Here is an 11,197-nt window from a genome sequence, read left to right as displayed (position 1 = left end):
CTATATAATAAAATAAAAGAACTAATTAATATTACTAAAAATACAAATATTAATAATTTAAACCTAATTATAAAAATTAAATTTATTTTTATAGAATTAATATTAAAAATTAATCATTCAAAAATAAATAATTTATTAATAAATAAAGTATAAAAACTAAAAAATATAAAAATAAAACTTATAGCTATTAAAACAATTCCAGAAATAATTATTTTCATTAAATTTAAAATATAAATTTATATATCATTGAAATCACAATTCAATATTTTACATTAAACTATTTAAATAAAAAAATAATTTAAAAATAAAAATATTTAAAGGCAAAAAATGTAATATTAAACTTAAATAATTTATCAAATAACTTCTCATTAAATTTATTTTAAAATAAAAATTTTTCCGTATTGTATAAATCTAAATAAATAAATCGAATAAATAAACCTTAATAAACAATAAAAAATTAAAAATATCAATAAATACTTACATCAACCAACTAATCTTATTAATAAAAAAATTTCACTTACTATATTTAAAGATAATGGAGCTCCAGAATTATAAATACATATTAAAAATCATATTATTGTTATTGAAGGTATTAAATTTATTATTCCTTTATTAATAAAAATAATTCGTGTTCTAGTTTGTCTATAAATTATATTAACCAAATAAAATAAACCAGATGAAACTAATCCATGAGAAATTATTATAATTAATCCACCCAAAATTCTAATTTTTTTTCCTAATAATAAACCTAAAGATATAATTCCTATATGAATAACTGAAGATAAAGCAATAATTAATTTTATATCAAACTGAAATAAACATATTAATCTTAAAATAATTATTCCTAATAAATTAATTATCAATAAATGAAACTTTATTAATTTAAATATAATTTTAAAAATTAATAAAAAACGTAATATTCCATATCTCCCTAATTTTAATATTACTGAAGCTAAAATTATTGATCTAAAAAATGAAGCCTCAACATGAGCTTTAATTAACCAACCATGAAATAAATATATAGGAATTTTTACTAAAAATGATATCAATAAATATAAAAAACCAAATTTATCAAATTTTAATAATAAAATTTCTAATATTAAAAAATTAATTCTATCTCTAAAATTTATTAATTTAAAAATTAAATATAATATTGGTAAAGAAAAAACTAATGTATAAAATATTAAATAAAATGCAGATAAAACTCGATCTTCTGAATAACCTCACTCTATAATTATATAAAAAATTAATAATAATCTAGACTCATATATAAAATAAAATGTTAATAAATCTATACATATAAAATTTATCAGCATAAAAAATATCAAAATTAAATTTAAAAATAAACAATTTTTTTTAAATTCTTTTAAATTAAAAAAAATTACACCAAATACTCAAAATATTATTAAAATTAAATAATTAGAATAATAATTATTTCCTAAACCTCCAACCAAATTAATTCACTTTAATCAATTCATATTTATTAAAAAATTTAATCTCAATAAAAATATAAAATTTCTTAATATATAAAAATTTACAAATTTAAACAAAATAATAATAATAACCACAATTGTAACTTCATTCATTATAAAATTAAATTTAAAACATTAATTTTTTGATGACCAAATTCATAATTCAAACTTACTAACAATGATAAACCCAATACTCCTTCACAAACAGAATAAATTAAATAGATTAAATAAATTCACCTATTAAAATCAATTAAAATTATATAAAATAAAATAATTGAAATTAAATATTCCAACCCAATTAAAAAAGTTAAAAAATAAATATTATTATTTAATAAAATAATTAAAATTAAAAAAATAAAATTTAAAACAACAAATTCTAAAATAAATTTAATATTAATTAACTTAATAAATTAAATTTTTAAAATTAATACTAAATTTCAAAAAATTTTATAAAAATATCTATAATTCCCAAAATTATTGTTTTAATCTAAACTATTTTTTGATAATTTTAAAATTAGTTATATAGTTTAATAAAAACATTAATTTTGTAAATTAAAAATTTAAAAATATTAATATAACTATAAAATAATTTTTAAAATTTATTTATAATTAATGAAAACTTTTATAATCATTTTTTTTATTATTTATAAATATAAGAATTAATTTAATTTTAATCTTAAATTATCTTTACATAAATACATTCATATCACCAATAAAACAAATATTATATTTAATTTTTTATATTATTTTTATAACAATAAATATTATAACTTATAAACAAATAATTTCATTAAACTTATATATTTTATTAATTATTTTCATTAGAGGAATTTTAATTTTATTTTCTTATTTCATCAGATTAATTAATAAGCCAATAAAAAAAAACAATCATTTTAATTTATTTTATTTAAACTTAATTTTTATAATAACTTTTTTATTTTTAATAAATAATTATAAAATAAATATAAAAATATTTAATTTTAATTATAATAAAAATAATAAAATATATAATATTAAAAAATTATATCTAAAACCAAATTATTGAATTCTTCTAATATTTATTATTTTTTTAATTATTATACTATTAATTATAACAAAAATTTGTTATATTAAAAATAAAAATTTACGAGCAAAAAAATGAAAAAAATAATTTCATCAATTTATAAAATTCATATATTAAATTTACCAATATCATTTATTAATTTACCAACCCCAATTAATATTAATTATTTATGAAATTTTGGATCAATACTTGGTATATTTTTAATAATTCAAATTATTTCAGGATTATTTTTATCAATACATTATTGTCCAAATATTAATATTGCATTTAATAGAATTTCAAATATCATAAAAGATATAAATTCAGGATGATTAATTCGATTAATTCATATAAATGGTGCATCATTTTATTTTTTCATTATATACTTACATATTGCACGAAATATATTTTACTATTCATTTAAATTATATCAAGTCTGAATAATCGGAGTTTCAATTTTATTTTTATCAATAGGAACAGCATTTCTTGGATATGTTTTACCTTGAGGTCAAATATCTTTTTGAGGAGCAATAGTTATTACAAATTTAATTTCAGCTATTCCATATATTGGACAATTTACAGTAGAATGAATTTGAGGAGGATTTTCAATTAATAATGATACATTAAATCGATTTTATTCATTTCATTTTATTTTACCATTTTTAATCTTAATAATAGTATTAATACATTTAATTATTCTTCATATTACAGAATCTTCAAATCCTACACATTCAAAAATAAATATTTATAAAATCAACTTTCACCCATATTTTTCAATTAAAGATTTAATTACAATAATTTTAACTTTTATCTTATTTATATTTATTAATTTACAAATACCTTATATATTAGGAGACCCAGATAATTTTAAAATAGCAAATCCAATAATTACACCAATTCACATTAAACCTGAATGATATTTTTTATTTGCATATTCTATTCTACGAACAATTCCTAATAAATTAGGTGGAGTAATTATACTTTTTATATCAATTTTTATTTTATATTTAATCCCATTAATTAACTCAAATAATTTAAAAAATAATAAATTTTATTTTATAAATAAAATTTTTTATTGATGATTTATTAATATTTTTATTATACTAACTTGATTAGGAAAACAAATAATTGAATATCCTTATACAAATTTAAATATATTATTTACATCATTATATTTTATATATTTAATTTTATCATTTTCAATAAATAATATTTGAGATAAATTACTAAAAAAAAATTAATTAGTTAATGAACTTGAATAAGTATATGATTTGAAATCATATTATAGAAATAAAATTTTCTATTAACTTTTAATAAATAATTAATTAATAAAATTAAAATTATATTAAATTAATAATAATTAATAAACAAAAATAATTTATTTAATTTAAATAAAATTTATTTATGATTATAATTTTAAAAAATTAAAAATTACTAATAAATACAAATAAATTATAAAACATAATCCACATAAAAAAAAATTATTTAAATATATATTATATATATATTTAATTTTATTAATTACTAATAAATAATTTAATATAAATTAACTTAAATTTAAAAAATTTAATTTTTTTTAAAAAAATATAAAAATTATTAATAATTTATAAATAAACATAAAACAACACTTAAAATATAAAAATAATAAAAATTACAATAAAACTAATCAAATTTATTTAAATAAATAAATATAATAATCTTTTTATTTTAAAAACAAATCTATAAATAAATATTTCGATTTTAAATAAATAATATAAAAAATTAAAAATTTTATAAAATAAAAATTAAAATACAATTAAAACAATTAATTCTTTTATTAAATAAATATATATTAAATATATCAAAATTAATACCAATAATTCAATTCAACATATTATTATTAATTTATCATATCGAATTCGAGGTAAAACTCCACGAATTATAATTAATAAAATTAAATGAAATAAATAAACTGTAATAAACCTTAATGATCATCAATTTATACCAAAAAATATTATTGTTAATAATAACCTTATAAATATAATATTTATATATTCAGATAAAAAAATTAACACAAATAATCTTCTATAATATTCAACATTAAAACCAGAAACTAACTCAGATTACCCTTCAATTAAATCAAATGGAACTCGATTTAAATCAATTAATGATCTTATAATAAAAATAATATATAAAGGATATATAAAAAAAAATATACATTATATTGAAATTTTAAAAATATAAAAAAAGAATAATTTTCAATTAAAATTATTAACAAAAAAAAATTAAAAATAATAAAATTTCAAATGAAATTATTTGAGAAACTGAACGTAATGAACCTAAAATTGAATAATTACATAAAGACACTCAACCAATTATTATAATTGGATAAACCATTAATCTCAAAATTAATATTAAAAAAATAATTCTATAATCAATAAAAAGAAAAGAATATATTCAAGGATAAATAAATCATAATATTAATGATAAAAAAATATAATTATTGGACTATATAAATATAAATTATTAAAATTAAAAAAAAAATTCCTTTGATATCACTTTTAAAGCATCTCTAAAAGGTTGAAATAAACCTTTAATTATTAATTTATTTGGACCTTTTCGTAATTGAATATAACCTAATATTTTACGCTCAAACAAAGTTAAAAAAGCCACTCTAATCAAAATTATAAATATTAATAAAAAATTAAAAAAAAATTATTATATATTATAATTTTATTATAATTTATTTAAATTCTAAATTTAATGCACTAATTTGCTAATATAATCTAAATTATTAATTAAAGTTAATAATATAATTTAATTAAAAATTATAGTCCTTTCGTACAAATAATTTATTTATTTTTATAGATAGAAACCAATCTGACTCACGTCGATTTGAACTCAAATCATGTAAGATTTTAAAAGTCGAACAGACTTAATTATTAAACTTCTGCATTTAAAATTTATCTTAATTCAACATCGAGGTCGCAATCATCTTTATTAATATGATCTTTAAAAAGATATTACGCTGTTATCCCTAAGGTAATTTATTCTTTTAATTTATAATACAAGATCATTAATTATTCTTTAATTAAAGTTTATATTTAAAATAAAGTTTTATAAATTTACTAATCCTCCCAATTAAATATTTATAGTTAAAAAATTTAAAATCTAATATATATAAATATAAAATTCTATAGGGTCTTATCGTCCCATAAATATATTTTAGCATTTTTACTAAAAATTTAAATTAATTATATATATATGAGACAGTATATATCTCATTAATTCTTTCATTCTCGTTTTTAATTAAAAAACAATTGATTATGCTACCTTTGTACAGTCAATTATGCTGCAGCCATTAAATAATTAAATCATTGGGCAGATAGACTTAAAATTAAAATCAATAAGCCATGTTTTTGATAAACAGGTGAATATATTTAATTTGCCTAATTCCTTATATATATATATTTCAAAATTTATTAAAAAATAAAAATTTTAAACATAAAATATTACTAATATAATCATTATACTTAATTTAAATAAATTATAAATTATTTTTTTTTAATAAATATATATTATTCAATTTTATATAAATTTCTTAAATTTTTAAAATAAAATCATTAAATTATTAAGTATTTATTAATAAAAATTATTACTAAATCAATATAATTGTAATATAAATTTTTAAATAATAATAATAATTTAATTATATATTTAAATTTATAGATTATCCCATAAATTTTTTATATAAAAATAAAAAAAATTATAAAATAAATTTTTTATATTTTTTATATATAAATTAAATTCATTTAAAAAAAAACTAGATATAAAAAAATCGATTAACATTTAATTTCTAAATATATATTATAATTTTTTATTCAACAAAAACATAATTATATATTTAACTCTTTTTCTTTCGAGAATAATAAAATTATTAAATTATATTAATTAACCCTGATACAAAAGGTACAAAATTTATTTTACTTATTTAATTCTTTAAAATTTCATTCACATTACTAAATCTATAAATCATTATATTATTTCATAAATTATTACTTTAACAATTATTTATTATACAACTTTACAAAAATATAATTTAATAAATTTTAAACTAAAATATTAAATTTATTATTTATAAAAAAATTCAATTTAAATAATTTTCATTAAAAATGAAATATTATAAAAACTAATTTTTTATCTAAAAACATTTTCCAATATTTTTACTATGTTACGACTTATTCCACAAATGAAATTGACCGGCAATTTGTACACTTTTCAAAACTATTTTCAAATTAATTAATTTATTAATTTTACTTTTGAATCCTCTTTCAAATTAATATTAAAATATAATTATTAAAAAATTAAATATATTATAACTCATAAATTCTTAAATATACTACATTTTGATTTGCATTAAAATTTTTTATTAAATTTTTATTAAAATTAATTTTATATAATAATATACAGCAATACATAAACTTCTACTTAAGTTTATCTTATCGTGGATTATCAAATTAAACTACAAGTTTCTCTAATAAGAATGAAAAGCCGCCATATAATTTAATTTTAATGATTCAACATTTAATAATAAATCCAATATTATTATTTTATATAATAGGGTATCTAATCCTAGTTTATTATTTTATCTTATTATATTTATAAATATAAAATTTAATTTAATTATAAATTAAATTTCACCTAAAATATATAAGTTTTATTAAATAATATTATTTTAAATATTTATATATATATAAATTAATAAAATTAATTTACAAATTTAGTTTAACCGCTATTGCTGGCACTAAATTAATCATTATTTACATTTTTTTCTAAATTTAACTTTCATTAATTATTTAAATTCAATTACTAAAATAAAATAAAGTTTTAATTTTAAATCATTATTTATTAATACAAAAATATAATTAATTAAAAAATCATTATAAAATTTATTTCATATTATTAATATTATTAATTCTTTTAAAATCAAAATTTAATATGCAAATTACATTAAATATAATTTTTTTATTAAATTATTTTTATTTTTAAAATATAAAGTATTTACATATTTATTTATAATACACACATACACACACATAATATATATATATAAATACATTTATTAAAATATTATTAATTTATATTAAATTATTTTTTTATTAAAATTTTAATTAATAATTAATTCTTTAAAATATTTTATACACACATATACACTCATATATATATATTTATTTAAATATAATTAATTTATATTAAATTATTTTTTTTATTAAAATTTTAATTAATAATTAATCTTTCTATTGTAAATAAAATATTTTTATTTAAACTAAAATTTTTTAATAAAATTTATATTAATATATATATATATATTTATATTCATATTTATATATTTTTTATCCTATTTTTATCTATTTTTTATTCTAATTTAAAACTTATTAACAATATTATTATATATATTTTATTTATAAAAAATTTAATTTTAATTAAAATTTTATTCTCTCCGTTTATTACGCCCCAAGGCTTACTGTAGGCCGTGTTCCTAACCGTCGCAAACAGATCGTCTTACATGACCGTCGAGATATACACAAAGTAGCGATAAACGCATAGTTGTCGTCAAGCAGCGAGTTCCAGAAACATCTATTCGCCTTCGGTGCGTTATTTTATCCGCATAAAGAAAGAAGCTGGTATACGTGATCATAGGCGCGAACGGTGGCGTGATTCGAGCGTAGTGGGGGTCGTATCTCAGAGAAGACAAAGGACAAAATGGAAGGGCAGTCAGTGGCAAATGAGGATTCAAACGGGATGCATCGAAAGGTTCAGACGAATAAAATCAAAGTCGCTTAGTTTAACGAGTACATCGAGAAATATCATAAAATCGGGTCAAATTACTGTAACAAACTAATTGTATCATCGTTAAATCATTTGTGACGTATTCATTATAACTTTAAGTATCGTTAAATATACACGTTTATATTAACCGTGTTAATTCAAAGTTAAAATCATTTGAACTATCTCTGTTATTCTAAACGAAACAGGGGAACGACTAATTCGCGGCGTCGATTATCATAATCGTAGCAAAAATTTACGTCTTCCGCTCACACGTTTCCCTCGCGATCGCGTCTCTACGCGAACGGTCGTAACATTTGGTCCTTCGAGCCGGATCACGAGCATTGGACGATCAAGTGAACAGAGATACAGCAGTAAATCATACAGTGCCACATGATCACATCATCATCAGCATCGCAGCAACCGTTAGCGGCGAACCTCGCGCCAACAACTAGAGGGTCAACTTCCGCAAGGAAATGTCTTGCACGTCAAATCAGACACACACGGTGACGAGCAACGTTTCAATTCGCGACAACAAGGTATGTTCGTTCATTGTATTTTCTTTACAATCCGCTATAACATTTTTTTCATCTTTACTTTTACACTGCGATTTAAGGCAAGAAAAATGATTGAAAGTTTCTTTTGTTCTTGTTTCAAATCATTTTTCCTTCTTAAAAAGGATTTTAAGAAAGATGAAAAATATATTTTTCTCAAAGTATGATAGCGTTTGTGATAGATCATGTATGATCTTGTCCTTTTTTTGCAATGCTATATCTAGTGTCCTTAAATGTTTCATATCTTTTCATTTACTTATACTCTCATCTTATTCTTCTGGTCTGAAAGTATAACTGTTACAGCTTTTAATGGTGTTTTCTTTTTATCTCTTGAATATGAGGTGGAATGGTGTAATAGGTACTGAAGTACACTAGGTGATATTTAACCAATAATGTAAATAACATCGGCTGATTCTTAACGTCGATAAACAATAGCGTCGTTCGGTTGATTTCTCGATAAAAGCGTACCCGTTTCTTTTCGTCTTTCGCGTCTCACGGCTCGTGGTCGAATGTGCTTATTTTTTCGACCGAACTGATTCTTTTTCCGTTGCCCATCGATATCCCCACTGACGTGCGTTCGTTATAAGTGCCCTCGTGGCTGGCGCCTGTATGCCCTTCAGAGAAATTCGGCTGAAGGAGCGTGAAGATATCGATGACAGATTGAGTGCGTCGTGTCGCGTTTCGACGGCGTAGCGTAGCGCTTTGTATCGCGGAGCCGTTGGAAAGTTCCATAGTCCTTGTCGCCACAGTACCCCCTTACCAGTGATAACGCTACGTAAATAAAAGAATATATGGATATTACGAAGTAGTGTGCGCGTTGGCCGGTTCTTAACACTTATCCGAAACCTGCCTGAAACCGATCGGGAAATCGGACTCTTCGCCCAGACCGCGTAACGTATCTATTCCGGGTATTTTCTCCGTTTGTCGTTTGGTTATTGGCGTTCGCCCTGCTTTCGTCGCGGACATTCGTTTGGTCTACCGGAATTAGCACGTTGCGAGTCTCGGCGGACTTTTGTTCGAGGTCTTCGGGAATGACAAACGCAGGCTTCAAGCGATCTATGGAAACCGTTACGTCGCGATTATTTATTTTTACCGTATATGTCTTATCACCTCTCTGTATGACTTTATACGGTCCATCGTACGGTGGCTGTAATGGTCCTCCATCGCGTCGTGGCGCACGAATATGTATGGCGACGTCTCTAATTCCTTGAAGACGAAAATTTTCTTTTCGCCGTGGCGAGTAATCGGGTGTGGTCTGACCCTCTCCATGCGTTCTCTCAGCCGGTTCGCGTATTCCAAGTTGGCCCGTTGACTAGTTTGCAAAAAGAATTCCGCCGGCAGACGTATGCCGGTGCCGTAAATCATTTCGGCCGCCGTTGCGTTTAGGTCCTCCTTTATCGCGGTTCTTATGCCTAATAAGACGATCGGGAGAATTCCGACCCAGTTGCTCGTGTCGTGGCATTTGATCGCCGCCTTTAATTGTCTGTGTAGGCGTTCTACGATCCCGTTAGACGCTGGATGGTAGGCCGTTGTACGCAAATGTTTGACGCCGAGCAACCGGCATAATTCCTCGAATAAACGCGATTCGAATTGACGTCCTTGATCAGTCGTAATTTTCAAGGGTACGCCGAAACGAGATATCCAGGTAGAAAGGAGGGCCGAAGCCACGGTTGACGCTTCCATATCGGCGATAGGTATGGCTTCAGGCCAACGCGAAAAACGATCGATACACGTAAGGCAATAACGGTATCCTTGCGAATATTGCATTGTGATGATATCTACGTGTATATGCTCGAACCGGCCCGCTAGCGTTCCGAACGTTCCGACGGGCGAGGATACGTGTCTGGTGACTTTGTTGCGCTGACACGGTATGCATTGTCGTGTCCACGTTCGGCAATCTTTATTTACCGACGGCCAGACGAAGCGCGTCGCTACCAATTTTCGCGTAGCTCGCATCCCCGGGTGGGAAAGTCCATGTAGCGCTTGGAATACGGTGCGGCGTAACGGTTCCGGTACGTACGGTCGCACGGTCTCGGTTTTAATATCGCAGTATAACTCGACGTTGTGATCGGGAAATCGTACTTTTCTCAGCTGCAACGCGCTCGAGCCAGCGTTGATAATTTTGCGTAGCTCGCTATCCTTTTCTTGCGCTGCAGCTAGCGTATGGTGATCTATTGGTTTTCCGATCGCTTCGATGCGAGATAGAGTATCGGCTACGTTATTTTCTACCCCTTTTATGTGACGGATATCCGTCGTAAACTGTCCGACGTAGTCCAGATGTCGAAACTGTCTCGGCTAACACTTATCGAGGTTCTACAAACATT

The 11,197-nt window shown here is 22.3% G+C and overlaps 1 pseudogene; it reads right to left on the bottom strand.

The window, feature by feature from the left end:
* Positions 1–267: 267 nt before the first annotated feature.
* On the bottom strand, positions 268–10,010 carry LOC143303687 (NADH-ubiquinone oxidoreductase chain 4 pseudogene; annotated as a pseudogene).
* Between the last annotated feature and the right edge of the window lie 1,187 nt (positions 10,011–11,197).

This window comes from Bombus vancouverensis, chromosome 15 (genome assembly GCF_051014615.1).
Source record: "Bombus vancouverensis nearcticus chromosome 15, iyBomVanc1_principal, whole genome shotgun sequence".
NCBI classification, from domain to species: Eukaryota; Metazoa; Arthropoda; class Insecta; order Hymenoptera; family Apidae; genus Bombus; species Bombus vancouverensis.
Note: the sequence above shows the minus strand (reverse complement) of the source record. Positions and strands in the feature narration are given on the sequence as shown.